Source organism: Lissotriton vulgaris, chromosome 6 (genome assembly GCF_964263255.1).
Source record: "Lissotriton vulgaris chromosome 6, aLisVul1.2, whole genome shotgun sequence".
Lineage (NCBI taxonomy): Eukaryota > Metazoa > Chordata > Amphibia > Caudata > Salamandridae > Lissotriton > Lissotriton vulgaris.
In genome coordinates, this window is record NC_141694.1 from 1,382,398,896 (window position 1) to 1,382,422,487 (window position 23,592).

Consider the following 23,592-nt stretch of genomic DNA (forward strand, 5'->3'; position numbering starts at 1 on the left):
CCTTTATCAATATCTTCTTTGATGTTCCTCTTGAATATGTAATTTTGAAGAACATCATACAGACAAGCATTCTCCAGGTGACTGCTTCTATTTGGATAATATGTATCCAACATGTTGCTCTTCAAAATATCTGTACTGTTTGGCTCCTTCTCCGCCAAATACTCAATTTCCCGACAGGTTTCAGAACTCGATTACGCGTTGCAGCAAGACCAAGACTCGCCCAAATGATACTCCTAGATTTGGCATAGAGACTTGCTGAAGATAACCGGTCAGAACATTCGTAAGCTCCGATTTCTCGATGCAACAACATCTTCAGACTGAAACTGTACAACTTCTTACTGGGAAATATCCTCCCACATATCCTTCAGTTCGGTCTTTTCTTTTTTGGTGATGTAAGACGTCACTTACCGAGCCACAGCCATACAGTTGTCAGCCACAAACTGTATATCCATGTTAGCATTCCACATGGACAAAATCACTGGGTTGTAGTCGTTGATGTACTTGGACTCTTCGCTTCTTTTCAAATTGTATGTGTTTTTGGGTGATTTCCTCGTCACATTATGTCGCAGCGATGACATCAAATTGTTAACTCTTCCTTTTGATATCACCGACCGTGGAAATGCAAAACGACATTTGGTGTAGTACTTGTCCTTGTTTCTGAATTTACGACGACAGTACTTTCCACAACGATGGCTTTGAAACCGTAAAACTTGTTTTCTTAGACTTTTGTCTTCGTTTGTCTTTGGAACAGCACATGTAGCATACTGTTCTATGAAACTCATCACTAAGTCATCCGGATCTGTTCCAAATTTGGGTGCATCTTTGATCCATAGCAGCATATGTATATGAGGAGCACCTCTTGCTTGATACTCCTTTCTCCAGAAGAAATCCAACACCTCTCCAAGAGGTGGATTTTTCTTGTTTGTGATGAAAGACATCATAGCTTCAAATCTATGATTAAAGTACCTGCATACATTCACTGGATCCAAAGAGAACAGTTCTCCGGGTGTCTTGAATTCAATATTTTCAATGTTTCCATTTACCTCTCGTAGAAATTCAAGTAAGTCTTCCCAGCCATACTCAGCACAGCTGAGAGTGAGGAACCATGTGGGAGTTCCTAAATTACTCAGCATACATTTTAAGTCACCATGACGGCGGTACCAATACTCATTAGTACCACGCTGACAAGCCATGAGATTAATCAGGTGAGAATCCAAAATACTGTCTTGCACATTGACTTTATCCATAAAGTCCCTTGCCGAGATATTTCGCAAATGTACACCACTTTTCAAGATGTGGTTCACTGCATAAGACAATCCAGAGAGATCACTTTCAAACAGTAGATGAAATAAATAGGGAATGCATTGTCGAAACCTAGGATCTTCTGTATACAATCGTAAAGTCCGGTATTCTGAAGCAGGAATTTGAACAGGTCGCTCATCATATCGTCCTCCTCGACCTGTGGGAAATAACTGTGGGAAACATCGAGCTTCCAAACTTTCCTCCCAAACACTAATGGGACTCCCTTTTGCTTGTTTCATTTGAAACACCTCAATAGCATTCCCCATGACTTCCTTGGAATGCAAAGGATGAACACTATAATGTTCATATATTTCTTCCTTTTTAGAGGCTTCTACTTTCTCAATTTGTCCAGGACACAAATCGCTGTCCTCTTCTTCACTTACTTCCTCTTCTGCAACACATACATTCTTGTAGTACTTATTATTTTTTATCAAATACAATGTTGCCTTTTTGACTTTCCTAACATCCACTAAATCTTGCCAGATTTTCTTACTCTTTGTTGGAACACCATTAACTATGATAACCAGAGGTTCCTCTTCCACTTTCTCTACTCCAATTGTATTAATGTTTTTCTTCAAATCCAAAGGCAAATAAACAACCCTTCCCTTTAATCCTCTCTGTAAATCTGATGGAGGCAACTTCCCTGTCTTTGGCTCCATTCGTACAATAGCCTGAAAGGGATGGACACTTTGAATCAAAATAGATTCATAAATATTAAAATCCTTCAATTCAGAAGGAATGTCATCTAATTCCAGAATATTATAAACCGGCATCTGGTTTTGGTTTAATTTGTTATAGCAATAAGTACACATACGTTGGTCCGCTCCCAAATCAAAACAATTTTCTACCATCAAGTATGTGGCAAAATCCTTCCGTTCACTATTGTTTTCCATATCACTTTTTGCATATATATCCACTAACTTAGTCTGATTCTTATAATAAGTCCGTCGACAACACACACAAGTGAAATTAGGCCTCTCACACGTTTTCACCATAAACGTGGAAATTTCCTTGTGAAACTTATCTGTACTGAAAATCTGTACACTGTCTTCCACATTACCTTCTTCTAGTGGTTCAATATCAACATTGTTCTCTTTACCAGCAAAGTAACAGAACTCAATTTCTTGACAAATATTCTTCACATCTACTTCAGAACCATGCAAAAGAGCTCTGCTTAATTTTTTAAGCATAATTGCTGGACTCTTAGCATAATACAACATTCTAACTAATTTCCTCACTTTATTATGATGCACTGCTAGCATCCTGAAATGATGAAATACACTCTGGCATACTCTCCTAGAAAGACAAGCCAGTGAATGACCACGCAAACCTGTCACTTGTCTCACTCTGCAAGGATCTAATTCTTGCAACAACTTTATTTTTTGCTTTACACTTTTCTTATGAAATGTCCGTATAAAATCACAAAGCAAATTGATGGAATCTTGTCGCACACTGCAAATAGAACTACACTTCCAGGTGTACACTGGTCCCTTAGGACGTCTCCCTAAAACCTCATCACTTAGCGCCTCTTCTGCATCTGCAGACACAAGTATTTCTTTTTCAACCGGATGACCATCTTTTACCTCATATGCTCGACCACTGCTGTCAACTGCATGCGCCAAAACATTGTCCTGAAAATAACTCTCCTCATTAAAAAATGCCTCACTATTTGAACTATGCATCCATTATCCTAAGAAAACTTCACAAAAATTACTTCGATTAACTTCTCTCTTCCATCTACTATTAGATTTGAAAACATAGATTACCTTGTTTAGTTTCCTAATTCTAATCATTACCAAAATAAATAACTTTCGCTTAATTTCGAAAGCCTGATCAATAATTTTCTCTACATTTTTCTTTTTCTTATAAAATGACACTTTCTGTTGACCTTTTTTAAATTGTTTTAGCAAATTGACAATTACCCTGTTGCGGAACATTCGCTTACGAATGTCCCTGAATATATTTGCCCTTCTACTGCCATGCACAGAGTTATCTCCTGCTCTAGCAGAAACTTTTTTGACGGGCCTTTCCTTTCCATTTAAATTGGCTCTCTTTTTCTGGACTAAAACTTGTTCTGTAGTTATACTTTTGTTTCTACAAAATGAGGTAATTGAAATTTTTATGGTCAATTGTGTCCCCTAACGTGTACCCCAACGGCTCCATGTACGAGTTTCAAGTACATGTAATTTCCCTCCACGACCGAATCTAAAGACGCAAATACATTTGCGTCCAACGTTAACATGTCCTCTATCAGATCCACCATGAATGGATTGATAATTCAGTTCCTAAGTATGCCGTGCCACCATCTTTATATGGTGTACTTTCACGTTTTTCCTGGCTCTGCCGAGCTAGGCCCTGAATTCTGTCTTCAAGCCACTTCTGTCTCTGCCTCTGAAAGCTGCAGCATGGAGACGCATCCCTGACCTCTGCCTTACTTCCTGCCAAGCGAGCGGTGCCCGGCTCGGCCTGGTCTGCCTGCCAAAAACAGTATTTTACCTTCAAGTTATCAGCGTAGCCAGCTCAGCTCCTCGAAAACACATTCCTGTCTAGTGATTTAGGTAAACATATCTCCGACTACAGAGCAAAGAGCAAGTCTTCCTGTCTCCGTGCAAGTAATTTACAGTTCCCGTTACCAGAGTAGGCCCATGGCTTCGCACGTAGACACACAGACACCTATACACGCACTAACATTCAGTATAGAGTAGCCTCTGCCCAAGAGACCTTTTACTCTAGATTAAACATCCTCCAAATACTAGATATCAGATATGTTATAGGGACAGGTCGATCTGACATGCCAGACTTCTGTCTCCTCTACTAGTGCTAAAAGTCAGACCCTTAGCTTCCTCCAGATGCACGTCAATCACACGTCATATTAGCTGCGCGCGCATTCAGGCCAAAGGTTTCAGCTGACTCTGCAAGAATTCTCTAAGCATCCACCCACTTGTGACACTTTTCTGTGACGTTTCCAGTGTACGCCTCTGTGCACACCCCTGTTCACGCCTTTTTGCTACGCACATGTGTTCTTATCATATACATTTCACTTGTCACGCCTACTGTATTCAATGCTATTGTGTCATCTTACTATATATGTCATGTACTGTGAATAAATCGTTGACATCTTTCCTGCCATCATTGCATATCCGAACCCTTGTATTGATGGAATAGATGTCCATGGCTCGAGTCATCATGTATGATTAAAGCCCTTATGACTCAGACACCACGGACTCTGCCTCTCATTTGATTGAGCTATTTTCTTTAATTTTCCGAAATTATCTGGCAAACTCGTATACGGTAAAATATTTACAACATAATTTGGCACCCGAACAGGTACCCCTCCCCCACCCCACGCGCCGGTGATGCGTCGTAGGCTTTGCCCCCGACTACAGCTGTGACGGACCCCATGCGCACCTGCAGGTTTTCCTGTATCTCCCTCAGGCCTACGGAGGTGACAGAGACTGCGGTCGACATCCAGACGAGGCGGTGAGGAGTGCGGAGGATCCCGACCAGAGCCCAGCCGAGAGAGCAGTGTCCGAGGTATCGAGAGGCCCACCAGTAGTGTCGAGGCGCATGCGTAGTGCGCAGCAGCAGCAGTGACGTCGTAGCGGTCCAGTCCAGTCCAGTCGAGTTTCCGAGGCCTTCCGTTCCGTGCTTCCCGGTGAGTACCGTTGTTGGGGACGCATCAAGACGGGCGCATTAATTTGTGTCCGGTCAAGACGGGTTTGGGTACACAAATCCGGTCTGCACTGTTTTAGCAGTGTATCTGTACTGTTTAGCAGTACATCCAGTATTCAGTTATCCAGTTATTGTTGTTCGTTCCGAAATGTTTCAATGTGTTTTAATGTCGTGGTATGAGTGATTGTTTGCATTTTCTTACTGTGTTTATAGTGTCTAGATCGAGGTAGCTATGCCTTTATTTTCGAAATTACGACAGATAGGAACTAGGAAAGGGATACTCGAAGAAGCAGTTCCCATCCCACCCAGGGACACTCCTGGACATTTTATGTACCACAAGCACGGCTTAGATGCCATATTATACCTAGACTTGTGGGTGGATTATACGAAAGACTTAGCAGAGAATCAGAAATGGCCCGTTACAGGGACATGGGATGCCGAGTGCATCATGAGAGTAGAAAAAGCGTTATGGAAAAGAAAGCCAGACAATCACAGAAAGATGCCATTGAATTATGGCGTAAAGAATCACATAGACGGACAGAGAAAGCACTCAGAAAAGTAGAGAAAAGTAGAGAGGATTCCGAAAAAGCTAAAGAAAAAGAACTACTAGAAGAAGGACAGCGAGTCAGAATAGAACAACACGAGAGACAGAGTAATGCCATTATGACAGGACTGTATCCAGTCCTGGCCGAGGGCCTGCCCAAGGCGACCCCGGAAATACCGAAAGATCTGCCCCCTCCATTGGTTCCGACTAAATTACGTCACAAAACCGCAGCAGATATTTTCCTTTCTTCCTATTTAGAAGACGTAGCTCCCGCACATACCAATGTAACCGTACCACCTGTACCTGTACCACCCGTTGATCATCTGCCCCCAGGTCCGCAACAGCAGACCCCTCCCGCACCACTTCCCGCACCTGTTGTCACTTCCCCTATTGTTCTCCCTGGTATTCATCCGCTTAATCCCTTTGGGGCTGGCGCTGCTCAGGTTCCAACTCCGTTACAGATACCGACCCTACAGCCAGGTTATGCTCAAGCCTCCGCCTCAGGAGGTGCTACAGGAGGTTATCGCCCCCCGCCATTGTTACAACGAATGACAATGAGAGAATTAGCAATGCAGCGGATGCCTAAAGCAGCCCCAGCCGAAAAGCTTAAAGAACAGCTTACAGATTGCAGATATGACACAGTGCCTGGTAAAACAGGACCCATGTTGTTAGCATCCCTACGTTTAAGACGTGTTACAGATTACTTGGTGTTATTACCAGAAATGCCAGACCCTCTAGACAATATATATCATTTTATTAGAACAGGAGAAAGACCCGAGTGTGTTGGTGAAGCCATGTCACATCAGAAAGTCGAGACACAAGGTTTAATAATGCGATTTTTGGTTAATTGTCTGATAAGGGAACAAGATCAGCCTAGCTTTCCACAAGAAGAGATGGGGCGATTGTCAAGATGGAGTCAGAATATTGCCGAGGGCAAACATGATAGAGTGAGAAGTATACATGCTATGGTTAGAAAGATCCGTAAAGAAATAATAGCAATACATGCCCGTTGAGAATCTGAAAGGCATTCTGGGTCAGACGATAAAGAAACCTCAGATGAGGAAGAACCAGAGAACGCAGCAGAAACCTCGCAACAGGCGAGGGGAGACATGATGGCATATGTAGGTAGAGAGAAACTACATAGACAGTACCCTCTTGATAGGCCCTTCGACAGACCCATTCGTTTAGAAAACAAGAAACGTTACCTTTGTCCGATACCAGAGCGATGTTCCCTTGAACATATATTCCAAATTACTGATAAAGTACTGAAAGAAAGAGTAGGTTATCACGAACTCAATACCTTACGTGATCAGGAACTACGCCGGTCCGCGGTACAGTGGGCCGGGGATGACAGCATATATAAAGACGATTCAGTAGTGCAAACATTTTTAAGTCTTACTCCAGAAGAACAGCGACTAGCTGGTATATACATGACCCAACACCTCATTATACAGTATGAAAACCAAGCATCTGACCCAGGTCCATTATATAATTTATTGCAGGACTTACTCATGAGAAGATGGAGAGGTCTAGGTACCGATTTAATTGAAATGATTCTAGAACAACGTCACAAGTATAGAACCTTCTTGACTCCACATCTTGTTTCCGTTCCACCCCCAGTCAGGCAACCATATCACCTGGACAAACAGAATCCTTTACGAGGAGTACATCCAGTCAGGAAAGCCGATGATACCCTTGAACGCGTGTTTGTATACACGCCTATAACTAAAATGGAATTGTTAGAAATGAAGAAAATAGTGCCCAGTCATGATAAAGACCCTGCAGGTTTTCACCGTGAAATAAAAGACATGTTACTAATGGGAGATTATACCTATCCAGACATTATGAAGATACTGAAAGTGTTATTGCCTGCCGGTATTTACGAGAAACTCAAGGAAAAAGAATGGGAGGTGGGAGACAAAAAGATTAATTGGGCTGAATTAGAAACAGAAAAAACTGGCCGAACCCCAGGTTTAGGTCTTGGGGATAAAACTAAAGCATTACCAGGATTGTTAGTACAGGTCTTGCCAAGATTATTGGCAACTAAAAAGGAGGATTGGGATGCAATCTCAGCCTGCAAACAGAAACACGACGAAGACACCAGTGATTTTTATTCCCGATTCGAGAAATGTTTTATTATTAATAGTGGCCTGAAAACAAGTAGCGAGTCATACCCACACCTTTTTGTGTCAAAATTAGTCGAGAATTCCCTGCCCCAGGTTAAGAACCGTGTACTGAAAGTCGAGAGCACATGGCAAGCTAATACGCCTTCCCAAATGTTACAAATGTTACAGTACCACCAGAACAGAATCAGAGAAGAACATGATCATGAACAGAGACGTATGAAAGACACGAAAATGAAAGTACTAGTTGCTCAGTCAGTTCCAGCTGATGGTCATAAAAGGGGTACGACACTATCTAATAATTCAAATTCAGCAGCTCCTGTTAAAGGGATATGCAACTATTGTAAACAGCCAGGTCACTATGTAAACGATTGTGCAGTTTTGAAACACAACATAGCCACAGGTAAAACTAAAGAGAGACCGCGTCCTCCTAGACAGGACCAGGTCCAACAACACGTTCCACAAAATGTTCAGCCTATGCAGGTTCCACAACAGACCGTAGCAGTACCACAGCCACAACCCATTGCCGCAACACAACATGTTACACAGCAGATGTACCAGTATGCACAATCTGACTATCCCGATTACCAGCAATACACATGAAACAGCCTAGAGAGGGAGGTTGGCTTGCCCCTTATCGAGGTTCCTGTAGATCAAGAAGGTCCTTATGTACACAGTAAGGTATTAGGGATGGATAGAAAATTTTTGATTGACACAGGGGCAAGCAGAACGACCATCAGTCATGAGGAGGTTCCAGGGGCACCCCTCTCAGGCTCACAGAATGTTTCCCTTGGATTTTCAGGAAAGCCTATAGTCAATGAAGTATCGAAACCTGTTCCCCTAGCAGTTGGTCCATTATCCCGTACTACAGACTTATTGCTCACGAAATCATGTCCAGAGAACTTGCTAGGTATCAAGACCCTGAAAGCTCTAGGAGCTGTAATTTGTTGTTCTCCGGAAGGAGTAAGGTTGTTTCTTCGTGATTTCAAAGGCCATTATGTATTGAGATATTTTGACCCCAGGTTACAGAATGTTCCTGCACATTTATGGGCACAAGGCCCCACTGATGTCGGTTGTATGCACATTACTCCATATCGTGTTACACTCAAGCCAGGAGTAGTACTACCACGTATTCGACAATACAAGTTACCACCAGATGCTGTAGTGGCGTTGCTGAAAATCATTGACGAGCTCATTGCACAAGGAGTGGTTGTAGAAACCGACTCAAATGTTTGTAATTCTCCTATCATTCCAATTCTTAAACGTACAGATCCAAATGCATCTCCTGTTTATCGATTAGTCATCGATTTACGAGAATTGAATAAATGTATTATACCACAGTATCCCGTGGTCCCAGACATTTCGTCCCTATTGACAGCTATTGATTCTGAGGCGACGTTCTTTACTGTAATTGACCTCAAGAACGCCTTCTTTAGTGTCCCCATTGATCCGGAAAGCCAATATCTATCTTCTGTTTAAATGGCCGAAGCTTCAAATTTGCACGCGCACCTCAAGGATTTACAGAAAGCCCCAGCATCTACAGCCAAGCATTAAAACGACAACTTGACAGTATTCACATGCCTGCCAACACTGCCCTACTCCAATACGTCGATGATCTATTGATCACCACCCGTAGTGAACCAGAATGTGAACAAGCATCACTGACAGTTTTGCATTTCTTGGCGGACAAGGGACACAAGGTGTCTCCTTCGAAGCTACAATTCTGTGCCCAGCAAGTGGTGTACCTTGGGCACTTGCTGTCCAAGTGGGGTAGGCAGCTGACACCTGAACGAATTCAGTTAATTGCACATCTTCCGCAACCCAAGACACAGAAAGAAGTACGAGCCTTTATTGGACTCACTTCCTATTGCAGACAATGGATTCCACAATATGCATTTCTAGCTAAACCACTCATACAGTTGACAACACAGGAGGCAGCGCTTTCGACTGTCCTCCCTTGGACTCAGGAACATACACAAGCTTTTGATGAATTAAAGAAAGCTTTATGTCAAGCACCAGTTTTAGCGACACCATGTTACAGCAAACCTTTTACACTTTTTGTCACAGAACGCGATGGCACAGCGTTGTCGGTTCTCACTCAGGTACAAGCAGACAAACACAAACCGTGTGCTTATTTTTCGAGTGCATTGGATCCAGTAGCCCAGGCCCTGCCTGCGTGTTTAAAGTCAGTTGCAGCAACAGCTCTAGCAATCAGACAAAGTGATTCAATTGTATTAGGACATCAATTGACAGTACAAGTTCCACATTCTGTAGAGGTTCTCCTAAACAGAACACAGACTCAACACTTGACTGTAGCACGACTGACAGGTTATGAATTGACATTATTCCAGCCACACATAGAAATCAGACGTTGTAATACACTGAATCCTGCTACACTTTTACCATCGAGCACAACAGACCCTACTCCACATGACTGCGTAGATGTAGTTGACACAGTTACGAAACCCCGACAAGACTTGACAGATGTCGCATTACTCAATCCAGACCTGACACTTTATGTGGATGGTTCATGTTTAAGAACAAGTACAGGAGAGTTAATGGCCGCATATGCAGTGACCACTGAAACTGAAGTCATAGAAACACATTGCATTGACACCCTGTCAGCCTAAGCAGCAGAGCTCATCGCTCTGACCCAAGCCTGTATACGAGCCAAGAACTTGAAAGTAAATATATACACAGATTCACGTTATGCATTTGGAGTCGTTCACGACTTCGGTGTCCTCTGGCAAGAAAGAGGTTTCTTGACCTCTCACGGAGCCAAGATACAGCATGGCCCCCTCATTCAAGCTCTGTTAGAAGCAATACATTTGCCTACAGCTATAGCTATCATGAAGTGCAAGGCACATACGAAAGTCACCGACAAGATTTCTCAGGGCAACGATTTTGCAGATCGAATAGCGAAACATACAGCACTGAGTCATACTCAAACGACGGACATGACAAAGACTGACGTAAACTCACTGACACACTGTATGACAGTCAGGGACCCCACACAAGATGTCATCGACATACAGACACATGCCACTCCAGATGAAATAAAGAAATGGGCTGAACAAGGAGGGGTCCAGACAGATCAAGGATGGATGACGAAGGGAAAGACCACATGGTTTCTCCCCGACTCTATGGTTCAGGTTATCATTAACACAGCACATAGTCCAGCACATTTAGGAGAAAAAGCCATGTTAGACAGTTTACAGAACATCTGGTTCAACAAGCATTTACGAGCAGCAGCCAAACAGAAAGTGCGTACCTGCATGATCTGTTGTCAGTTTAACCCAGGAAAAGGTGTTCCCGTAGAGCAAGGTGGATTTCATCCTCCCGACTATCCTTTTGAAGTCCTCCAGATGGATTATATTCAGATGGAAAGATGCCGAGGATTCAAGTATGTCCTCGTAGTTGTATGTGCTCTATCCCGATGGACAGAAGCATATCCCTTCCCAGATTACACTGCCCCGACCACTGCCAAGCAGTTGGTTCGTGAGTTCTTCCCTCGATACGGTTTGTCCCGTGTCGTGTATTCAGATATGGTCAGCCATTCTCATCCGAACTTATGAAACAGGTCTCGCTTCTATTGGGGTACCAGTGGAAGTTTCACTGTGTCCGGCATCCTGAGGCAGCAGGTCTCGTGGAGCGGCACAATCAGACTCTGAAAACTCACCTTGCCAAAGTGTGTAAAGAGAAGGGAGTAGATTGGATAGTAGCTTTGCCAGTTGCTCTTTTTTATATGAGAATGGTAGCCCACTCTAGGACAGGGCTATCCCCGTATGAGGTGGTCTTCGGTAGACCTCCTAATATGTGGGGGACGCCTCTGCCTCGAAAAATTACTGATGTTGATAGTACAATGTTGACAGATTACCTTGCTTCCTTGATGTCTGCACTACAATCATGTCGTTCACAGGTCGCGGCAGCCTTCCCAGACAACACCGAGGTGAAGCCACATGAACTGGTCCCGGGCGATGTTGTGGTCGTTCGGAATTTTGACAGATCGAGCCCTTTGGAGCCCCGCTGGAAGGAGCCGAAGATCGTTTTGTTAACAACCAGCACTGCCGTGAAACTGGAGGGGCGCAAGGGTTGGGTGCACTCCAGTCACGTTAAGAGATTCTTTGGACTTCCGCCAAAATCTGAATCCCAGAACTCCCACGTACCAGTGACTGATACCAAACTCCCCCTTCTAGAGAAAACTCCCCAAGAGGAGTACAGACAGAAATTGAGGTCTAGTAAGTCAGACAGTTTAATTGTTTAAGTCCCCCTCGGGTGAAGCGGTTAGGCAGTTTCTGACAATGTACAAGTTAGACCCAAATAGAGAAAGAGATAGACAGGAGACCAAGAAACGAAATTATTGTAAAAGTCTCCGGAGCAGATGCGTCTGCACACTACTTATTATGTTTTTTCTGAGTCTTACGATTATTGCAATAAGTTGGATGTTATACATGTATTTTCCTCTTGCACATTCTTTTTCTAATGACACTGTCGAGCACACGTTTAGTGCTCTTCCTCCACACGAATTGTCTTATCGACTAGCGCTGCGCAACAATACATTTATTCGTATGTTACACCATTCTCACCAGACCAACAATGCTACTGATTGTTGGATATGTGGCCGACTCCCTCCCTATCAGAACTACAAGGGAGCTCTGCCCCTCTTTCCTTACCCGTTTACACATAATGGTTCCTGTGGTGCATGGTTTAGTTTAATATCCTCTATAAACACAGAGTCTAGAGTTTCCCAAAGCAATTGGATATGGGGTAATCTGAACACAGTCATGAATAAGGCATGTTTCCCAGACAAGGAGGGTTTTCCGCAAATGACAGGGACAGATCTAGAAAATGAAGTGTATGGATTAGGCAATTTTACACTTAACCTCATGATTCTAAATGTCCAGTCAGAAACCAGTCCAGACTTGCCATCCATATCAGTTTTACCAGCGAAAGGTGTATTATGTGTCAGAAAGAATGGTTCAGTACATCTAGGTCACAGTGACTGTACTACTGTGGTCAAATTCAGTGATAAAGGCAAGTCTACATTCAAAGCTTCCCGACATTCCTATTTCATTTGTGGTCAGACAGCCTATGTACGTTTACCTCCAGACTGGGATGGTACCTGTTTCATTGCATTCTTATTGCCACCAGTATTCCTAGCCCCATCTGACTATCACAGGAATTCCCGCCTTAATATTGTTAGACACAAAAGAGACCTCCCAATAGTTGATCAGACTGAAACTACATGGGAACAATATACAGATTTCAATAAAGGATTCTTTCCCTATCTAGGCACTGTCTCCAATAGTAAACTGATACGCAAATTAACCAGAATACTTGAAGCCGTAGTGAATGAGACTACTTCTGCCTTGGGCAACTTAACAGAGGAGCAGTCTGCTATGAGACTTGTTGTTCTTCAGAACCGCCTTGTCCTTGACGTCATCCTGGCCGATAGGGGCGGGGCTTGTAGAGTCATCGGATCCAGTTGTTGCGTGTTTATTCCAAATAACGCGCCATCAGTCTATAAGGCCATTACCAGACTTCATGAAATTGCCCATCTGATACACCAGAATCCAGGCTCCTGGACTTGGTCCGTTTGGCTCTGGAGTGTAATCACAGCCTGGGGATGGAAGCTACAATCATTCCTAGGAATCATATTGGCCATAGTATTCAGTTGTTGTCTTTGTCTGCAATGTGGGCCAGCAATTTGCGGCTTGTGCGCCACAGCTTGTGTTCCCCATCCAAGTTCACGTTCCCATTCTAGAAGAAAGAAAGAAGAGCAAATGATGTTATATGAACAGATTGATGGTCTCATGAACATCGACATATCATGAAGGGTCCGTAGGGGACAAGGAGGGAATGAGGTAATTGAAATTTTTATGGTCAATTGTGTCCCCTAACGTGTACCCCAACGGCTCCATGTACGAGTTTCAAGTACATGTAATTTCCCTCCACGACCGAATCTGAAGACGCAAATACATTTGCGTCCAACGTTAACATGTCCTCTATCAGATCCACCATGAATGGATTGATAATTCAGTTCCTAAGTATGCCGTGCCACCGTCTTTATATGGTGTACTTTCACGTTTTTCCTGGCTCTGCCGAGCTAGGCCCTGAATTCTGTCTTCAAGCCACTTCTGTCTCTGCCTCTGAAAGCTGCAGCATGGAGACGCATCCCTGACCTCTGCCTTACTTCCTGCCAAGCGAGCGGTGCCCGGCTCGGCCTGGTCTGCCTGCCAAAAACAGTATTTTACCTTCAAGTTATCAGCGTAGCCAGCTCAGCTCCTCGAAAACACATTCCTGTCTAGTGATTTAGGTAAACATATCTCCGACTACAGAGCAAAGAGCAAGTCTTCCTGTCTCCGTGCAAGTAATTTACAGTTCCCGTTACCAGAGTAGGCCCATGGCTTCGCACGTAGACACACAGACACCTATACACGCACTAACATTCAGTATAGAGTAGCCTCTGCCCAAGAGACCTTTTACTCTAGATTAAACATCCTCCAAATACTAGATATCAGATATGTTATAGGGACAGGTCGATCTGACATGCCAGACTTCTGTCTCCTCTACTAGTGCTAAAAGTCAGACCCTTAGCTTCCTCCAGATGCACGTCAATCACACGTCATATTAGCTGCGCGCGCATTCAGGCCACAGGTTTCAGCTGACTCTGCAAGAATTCTCTAAGCATCCACCCACTTGTGACACTTTTCTGTGACGTTTCCAGTGTACGCCTCTGTGCACACCCCTGTTCACGCCTTTTTGCTACGCACATGTGTTCTTATAATATACATTTCACTTGTCACGCCTACTGTATTCAATGCTATTGTGTCATCTTACTATATATGTCATGTACTGTGAATAAATCGTTGACATCTTTCCTGCCATCATTGCATATCCGAACCCTTGTATTGATGGAATAGATGTCCTTGACTCGAGTCATCATGTATGATTAAAGCCCTTATGACTCAGACACCACGGACTCTGCCTCTCATTTGACTGAGCTATTTTCTTTAATTTTCCGAAATTATCTGGCAAACTCGTATACGGTAAAATATTTACCACAAAATGTTTCTAAGGAATGATTTCGTTCTCTTACCCGGTGTTCTCTTCGTCCGTTGAGGTAATTCTAATGTAGAGGACTGCTGCAAAATTTTAGTCAACTGCTGTCTTTGATGTTTCGTAGCCTTTCGAATTCTATCCTTAGACGGCATTGTCTAATTTCCAAATATTCTGCAGTTGAATCTGTGGTGAAATATAATAAAACATGTTATTAACCACTATTACCAAACAGTAAATCAATAACAGTAAAAATTAGATTTAACAATGCTATAAAAATGAATAAAATAAATAAATATACCGATTTGAAGCCACCCATATGTAGATGGGACTCTTCAGAGTGCCAGGAGCCTTTACGAATCGGTATTTTACCATCAAAAACAATTTCACCGATTCGACCACCTACATCGAGCCCTAAGTGTGCATGCATTTGATTTCAAACAAAGTTTTAAAACCTTTTATGTAAAACAATTATACACCTACATTCATGGGGAACTGACTTAAAATGCCCTAATACACATCAAAACGTTTTTTTAAGATACTTGCACCTTTTTTTCAATAACTTTTAACATGGCAATGTAACTCAAACAATCATAATGAAAATTTTACAGGCACACATAGGGCCGTATTTACAAGGGCCTTGCAGCACGGGGAAAGTGACTTCAAATGACCAGACACACATGGGGACGTATTTACAAGGCCCTTGTACCCGGAGGAAGTGACTTGAAATTGCTAAGCACACATAGGAGGGTATTTACAATGCCCGTGCAACACTTATGCATCATTTTCTTTTAACATGGCTATGTAACTCAAACAATTAATCATTACCGATTCGGTATTTACCGAATCGGTAATTAAAGAATTCACAAGGGTGCAGGGGGTATCACTTTGACACCCTCTGGCACCCTCAAAACAGGCACAGGTGCCATGTGGCAGCCATACCTGCCCTAAGGGCAGGTCTGCCTTTCACATGACATAGGTGTGCATGCACACATGTGCATGCACACCAGAATCGGTATTTTACCATGAAGTTTGATTTCATGCTAAAATACCGATTCGTTAAGGCCTTTGAGACTCAGAAGAGTCCCCCCTACATAGCAAATTTACAGAATCGGTAAAATTACCGATTTGGTATTTTACCGAACCAATAATTTTTCCGATTCTGTAAATGTAGATTTACCTACATGTGGCCTTGGATTTAGGCCCCTACATACCGATTGGCCATTTACCGGTCGGAAACGCCCGAAATCGTCCGTAACCGGTTGGTAAATGGCCTGAAACGACCACCTACATCGGGCCCTAAGTGTGCATGCATTTGATTTCAAAAAAAGTTTTTAAACCTTTTATGTAAAACAATAATACACCTACAATCATGGGGAACAGACTTAAAATGCCCTAATACACATGAAAAGTTTTTTTAAGGAACTTGCACCTTTTTTTCAATAACTTTTAACATGGCTATGTAACTCAAACAATCAAAATGAAAATTTTCCAGGCACACATGGGGGCGTATTTACAAGGGCCTTGCACTACGAGGAAAGTGACTTCAAATGACCAGACACACATGGGGACGTATTTACAAGGCCCTTGAACCCGGGGGAAGTGACTTGAAATTGCTAACCACACATAGGAGAGTATCTACAATGCCCGTGCAACACTTATGCATCATTTTTTTCATATACACCGTAACAATAACAACACAAATGCATCATATATCTGTTCCGCAAAAGCGACGCATTGCAGGAGTCACATCATTTTACCATCAAAAACAATTTCACCGATTCTGTAAATGTAGATTTACCTACATGTGGCCTTGGATTTAGGCCCCTACATACCGATTCGTCATTTACCGGTCGGAAACGACCGAAATCGGCCGTAACCGGTCGGTAAATGGCCTGAAACGACAACCTACATCGAGCCCTAAGTGTGCATGCATTTGATTTCAAACAAAGTTTTAAAACCTTTTATGTAAAACAATTATACACCTACATTCATGGGGAACTGACTTAAAATGCCCTAATACACATCAAAACGTTTTTTTAAGATACTTGCACCTTTTTTTCAATAACTTTTAACATGGCAATGTAACTCAAACAGTCATAATGAAAATTTTACAGGCACACATAGGGCCGTATTTACAAGGGCCTTGCAGCACGGGGAAAGTGACTTCAAATGACCAGACACACATGGGGACGTATTTACAAGGCCCTTGTACCCGGGGGAAGTGACTTGAAATTGCTAATCACACATAGGAGGGTATTTACAATGCCCGTGCAACACTTATGCATCATTTTCTTTTAACATGGCTATGTAACTCAAACAATTAATCATTCCTATGGGCTTTGAAGCCCATAGGAATGATTAGGCATTACCGATTCGGTATTTACCGAATCAGTAATTAAAAAATTCACAAGGGTGCAGGGGGTATCACTTTCACACCCTCTGGCACCCTCAAAACAGGCACATGCAGAATGCAAACACTTGACGCAAAACATCATTTTAAATACACAGCTGACTTTCTTATTTACGCAAAAAAGCATACTACTCTTTATCTAAAATATATAAACGATAACTCACCTTTACAAATTATTTTTGAAATTCAAAACAGACTCAGAAACACACCAATTATTCTTTAGCAGAATTAAAGGTATGCACTCCAGAGGCTGGAACCAACAAAGGCACTGAAACGCTGATATTCATCAGACATATCTCTCATGTCAGCCAATAAAAACTCTTCCCTCACTTTTTTCAAATCAACACCCTTCCCCCCTCTGCCCTTCCTACCTCTTTTCCATAGCAACTATCGCCTGCCAGACCTGTCATGTTCACAAGTTCACACAACAATGTTTCAAATGAACTCTGAACTCTCAGTACACCTGCTAATCCACTGCAATCTTTCATAACAACATTTTTAAATAACCATTCAAAATACATCTTTCAAAGAACACATCCATGCACCCTAACTTTCTGTTTTCAGCAATGGAAATACACCAATCACTGCTAATGAATCATTTGCACTTAAACTCCAAAGTTTTTTACATTACAAACATCACTATTTCAACTGCCATTTCATTCCCACACTTCATCTGACTGGGGCAAAAACTCCTCTAGCCATGTTTTCAGTCTGGATTCTTGGACATAGCTACATCCACTGGGCTCACAGGTATGCTGATAACAGAAATTTACACAACCTCAATTTACAAAATGTGGAAATCAAATGGATTGGTCGAAGAGGATTGAAATGTCACCAATTGATACCATTGGTGAAAACCTTTTTACATTTGCCAACCCCTGACCTCATAATAGTGCACTGTGGAGGAAACGATTTGGGCACTTTGACTGGGGTAGGTCTGGAAATGCTCCTAAAAGACACCTTTGAGCAATTGATGACACTTTTTCCTCAAACTGCCTTGGTATATTCCAATATATGCCAAAGACAAAAATGGAGGTGGTCCAATCAATTTTGTCCACAAATTGAGAAATCGAGGAAGCATGTAAATAAGTCTGTTTCAGCTTACATGAGGGACCATGGAATGGGCTGCATCTACAACAATAACTTGCGTTACTACATGCAAGATATCTACAGAGGAGATAGCGTGCATTTCTCAGATGAGGGGAACAGAGTTTTCATACTAAATTTAAGAATGTGTATTGGTTCCTACTTATAAGTTTCTAGAACTTACACAGAACCCAAAAGCTCTTTTCAGAGCTACCTTAACTTAGTTCACTCTTTTGAAATTTCGAATATACCCTTTTTCTCTTATTTTCACTTATATTCGCTTCCCGGTACGCTACCCAGTTCGCGTACCGGCAGCTAACCACGTGAAAAAATCTATTTTTTTTTCTCGACATATATGAGCCTCCTCAGCCACCCTCAGAAAACTTAGGGAGACAGGATGCGTCTATAGTACCCCAATCTACCCATTCTGACCATTATTTACCCTCCATCTTATATCTCAATTCTACCGAAACACAAAATGGAGGACTCCCGTAACGCTGCAGGTTTGTGTACCGGGAAACGCACTGACAAGCACTCGCTCAAAAAAGGTGGGAAAGTAATTTACAGAAAAACCACTGGAGACACTTTCACCAATTAAACATTAGCTCATACTACATACCAATCCCTACAATTTTCACAAATTTCGTTGGAATACCATTTAGCCACTTAGCATGTAGAAGTCTCTAAAATCCCTAAGGTAAATTACTTCACAAAACATATCGGAAGTGTTGGAAATGACAACCAATTAAAATATTACTTTCAATTTCTACTATTATATCATGACATTTGATTGGTTATGTACCAGAATATATATAAACAAAGAGAGAGAAACACAGCCATTTTGACTACTACTTCGTGAAGTGCATAACAACTAAAAATGAACTGATAACTTCAAATTATATTTAAAAGGTAAGATATTATTTTTAAAACTTAAGTATGTTCTACATTTTCTGACAGTTATATTCTATCACTCTGTAATAGTTATAGAATAAAATAGACTTCTCTATTTTAGTTATGGCAGGGCCAGTCCAAGGATTTGCGAGTCCCTGGGCTAAAAGGGAACGTGCGCGAGGCCCCCTCCAATTTACATAAGTGGCCCCTTGCAAGGAGAACATTCACAGACACTGTGGGGGCCCCATTGTCCAGCATTTTGACGCCCCCACAGTTTTAACTTTTAATCCACACGCATTTCTCACACCTTCATAGGTGTGAGAATTGATTGTGGTCTAAAAGTTAAAACTGAGGGTGCACCAAAATTCTGGACAATGGGCCCCCCACAGTGTCTATGAATGGTTTCATTGCAATTGAGGGAGCGTCTCCTTCTCCCTCCCCTATACCTCCTGACACCATCCATAAGAGGCCCAAGGAGGGGGCCCCCTCCAATAGACCTTAATTGCAGGCGACACCTTTCTTTGTGATAGATCTCCAGGAAAACAAAAGGACACATCACCAGTGCGTGTCCCCATGCTGGTGGGCTGAGTGTGAGGCCCTGAGCGGCAGCCCACGCTGCCCATGCCTTGCGCTGGACCTGATTTAAGGATAGAGTTAGACTTCTCTAGTATAATTCAGAATTGACTAAGAGTTTATTTGATAATTTTCTTCATATTTCTACTTCCAATTTGATACCATACACTGCCCAAAGAAAAAAACACTGTTTAAATAACCAAACTGCCTGTCTGTACTGAAACCCAACAGTGCCCTATCTGTACTGATATATTTTTTAAAAATTCATTTTTCAGATTTCAAAATGGAAGGACAAGAAAACAACTTGAAAATTGAAACAGGAACACAAAAGGAGACGGAAGTTGACCAGGATTTCTACGACAATACAATAAACAATGAACTTGTGCTACCCTCCCGCGCAGCGGACTCGCTAGAAACGCGAGGCACTGTAACGGCGCTCTGCTCCTTTGTTTTTAAATGTGTTTAGCAAATTGTTATGTGTTTTAAAACTCCTCATTAGCGCTTCCCTGAGATAATCATACTCGCACTTACTTCTGTTTCCTCCAGGTCGCCGCCCCGTTCCACCACGGCTTGTGCCGATTGTGTGGAGGGCGTACCTGACCTTGCTGCACGGCCCCCGAGGTTGTAACTCTACCGCCAGAGGCGGGACCGGTGCCTATTTAGGCGGAGACTCTACCTCCCGCGCAGCGGACTCGCTAGAAACGCGAGGCACTGTAACGGCGCTCTGCTCCTTTGTTTTTAAATGTGTTTAGCAAATTGTTATGTGTTTTAAAACTCCTCATTAGCGCTTCCCTGAGATAATCATACTCGCACTTACTTCTGTTTCCTCCAGGTCGCCGCCCCGTTCCACCACGGCTTGTGCCGATTGTGTGGAGGGCGTACCTGACCTTGCTGCATGGCCCCCGAGGGTGTAACTCTACCGCCAGAGGCGGGACCGGTGCCTATTTAGGCGGAGACTCTACCTCCCGCGCAGCGGACTCGCTAGAAACGCGAGGCACTGTAACGGCGCTCTGCTCCTTTGTTTTTAAATGTGTTTAGCAAATTGTTATGTGTTTTAAAACTCCTCATTAGCGCTTCCCTGAGATAATCATACTCGCACTTACTTCTGTTTCCTCCAGGTCGCCGCCCCGTTCCACCACGGCTTGTGCCGATTGTGTGGAGGGCGTACCTGACCTTGCTGCACGGCCCCCGAGGGTGTAACTCTACCGCCAGAGGCGGGACCGGTGCCTATTTAGGCGGAGACTCTACCTCCCGCGCAGCGGACTCGCTAGAAACGCGAGGCACTGTAACGGCGCTCTGCTCCTTTGTTTTTAAATGTGTTTAGCAAATTGTTATGTGTTTTAAAACTCCTCATTAGCGCTTCCCTGAGATAATCATACTCGCACTTACTTCTGTTTCCTCCAGGTCGCCGCCCCATTCCACCACGGCTTGTGCCGATTGTGTGGAGGGCGTACCTGACCTTGCTGCACGGCCCCCGAGGGTGTAACTCTACCGCCAGAGGCGGGACCGGTGCCTATTTAGGTGGAGACTCTACCTCCCGCGCAGCGGACTTGCTAGAAACGCGAGGCACTGTAACGGCGCTCTGCTCCTTTGTTTTTAAATGTGTTTAGCAAATTGTTATGTGTTTTAAAACTCCTCATTAGCGCTTCCCTGAGATAATCATACTCGCACTTACTTCTGTTTCCTCCAGGTCGCCGCCCCGTTCCACCACGGCTTGTGCCGATTGTGTGGAGGGCGTACCTGACCTTGCTGCACGGCCCCCGAGGGTGTAACTCTACCGCCAGAGGCGGGACCGGTGCCTATTTAGGCGGAGACTCTACCTCCCGCGCAGCGGACTCGCTCGGCGGGTCGCCGAAGGCTCGCCAAAGGCGAGCCCGTCTGCGCCCGTCCGCGCTGGTCCGTCGCCTGTCGCCCAGATCCCTGATTGTCGATTTTTGATGGCGCCCTATGCCAGGGATGAGCTGCTTGCTCTTAGACCTCAGATTAAGTGTCTGGCGCATGCTTGCCACCCTGGGTCCTCTACCATAAACTGCATTCATTGCGGATTTAAGGCTTCTGCGGCTTGCTCTCCACTATCTTGTTCAACCCTAGCGCCCACCAGCTCTTCCAAGCTTCATATACTAAGTCTTAATTGCAGGTCTTTGGTAAAGCACCATGAGGACGTCCATGAGCTCCTCCTAGATGAAAGGCCTGATGTTCTGTTTTTGACAGAAACATGGCTTTCTGAGGATTCTACGGCTACCCTAGCTCTGGCCCTCCCCCCTGAATATCATATATGTGTTCAAAACAGACCTATCGGTAGGGGTGGCGGACTAGGGGTGATTTACAAGTCTAAATACACTTGCACCCTTAAGGCCATTAGTTTATCTAGTAGCGAATGCGCACTATTTAAGATAAAAGTCTCTGACACTTTCACTCTTACAGGGCTCCTTGTATACCATCCCCCAGGATCAGCAAGTGCATTTCAAGAGTCGCTATTAGCAACTACTTCGTCACTGGCGCTTCAATCAGCTAACTTTAGTATCTTTGGTGATTTCAATCTTCACCTCGAGCGTCAAGACTCCCCCAATATATCAAAGTTTCTTGGCGACCTAGAAGCTTGTCAGCTTCGCCAATTGATTGTGGGACCCTCCCATCAGGCAGGCCATCTCCTTGATCCAGTTTTTACTAATATTGAGGAAGTTACAGCAGAATCCCCTAGCCCTCTTAGCTGGACTGACCACTTTTTGGTGTCCGTTTCAGTTAGGATTCCAGTCAGCGGTAGGGAGATCCCTCCTCCCTCTTTTCGGAGGCGTCCCTGGAACAACCTAGATAAAGTTCAGTTTGAAGCTAGGCTTAACCAGACCCGTCCTGTGTGGTCAGGTAACATGGATGAAGCAGATTATGCTTACAGAGAGTGGATAAATAACTCTCTAGACCATTTTATCCCCATGAAATACTCCAGACCTAGGCGAGTTCAGACCCACCCCTGGTACTCGGAGACTCTTACCGAAACTAAAAAACACTGTAAGCTCCTAGAACGTACCTGGAGACGATCGTATGATCCCCTAGCTAAAACTAAATTCAGAATGGCCACTAAAGCTTATCATAAGCTTATAAAGAAAACTAAAGCCAGTTACTATACTGACCTAATCATTTCAAGCACAAATCGCTCCAAAACGATTTTTTCCCTGGTAAAAGACATGACTAAAGCCCCGGGAGGCACAGGTAATCTGATAGTGTCTGACGCACAGTGCGAAGAACTTTCTGGCTTCTTTATAAACAAAGTTAAAGGGATATATGACTCTTTACAACTGGACAGCCCGCTGGGGTCCTCTAATCCTGGCAAAGTCATTTCTGACCCTCCTTACTCCCTCCTGAGTTTCCCATCTATAGATCAGTCAGGGATGGAACACCTAGCCTTAAGAGTAAAATCAGGCTCTCCGGATGATCCCATTAAGCCGGATCTGTTCAGAGCACTTCATGATTCTGTCCTGCAGGAAGGGCGGGAGCTGATTAATCGATCTTTACAGCAAGCCGAGGTTCCCAAATCCTGGAAACATGCCAAAGTACTACCCCTCTTAAAAAAACCTACTTTGGATCCCTCAAGGCCAGACAGTTTTCGACCTATCTCGCTGCTTCCCTATCTTGCGAAAGTAGCGGAAGCACATATCAATTCCATTCTGACTGCCTACTTAGAGTCCAATGGGATCCTTGATGAGTCCCAGCATGGCTTCCGTGCTAATCACAGTACGGAGTCTGCCCTGTTAACAGTTACAGAACATCTAAGGGCCTCCCTGGACACGGGTGCAACCTCTATCTTGGTTCTGCTGGACTTGAGTGCGGCCTTCGACACGGTCTCCCACAAGATACTACTTGAGAGACTATGGGAGATCGGAGTCAGGGAAACGGCCCTGGATTGGTTTTCGTCTTTTTTATCTGATCGCTCC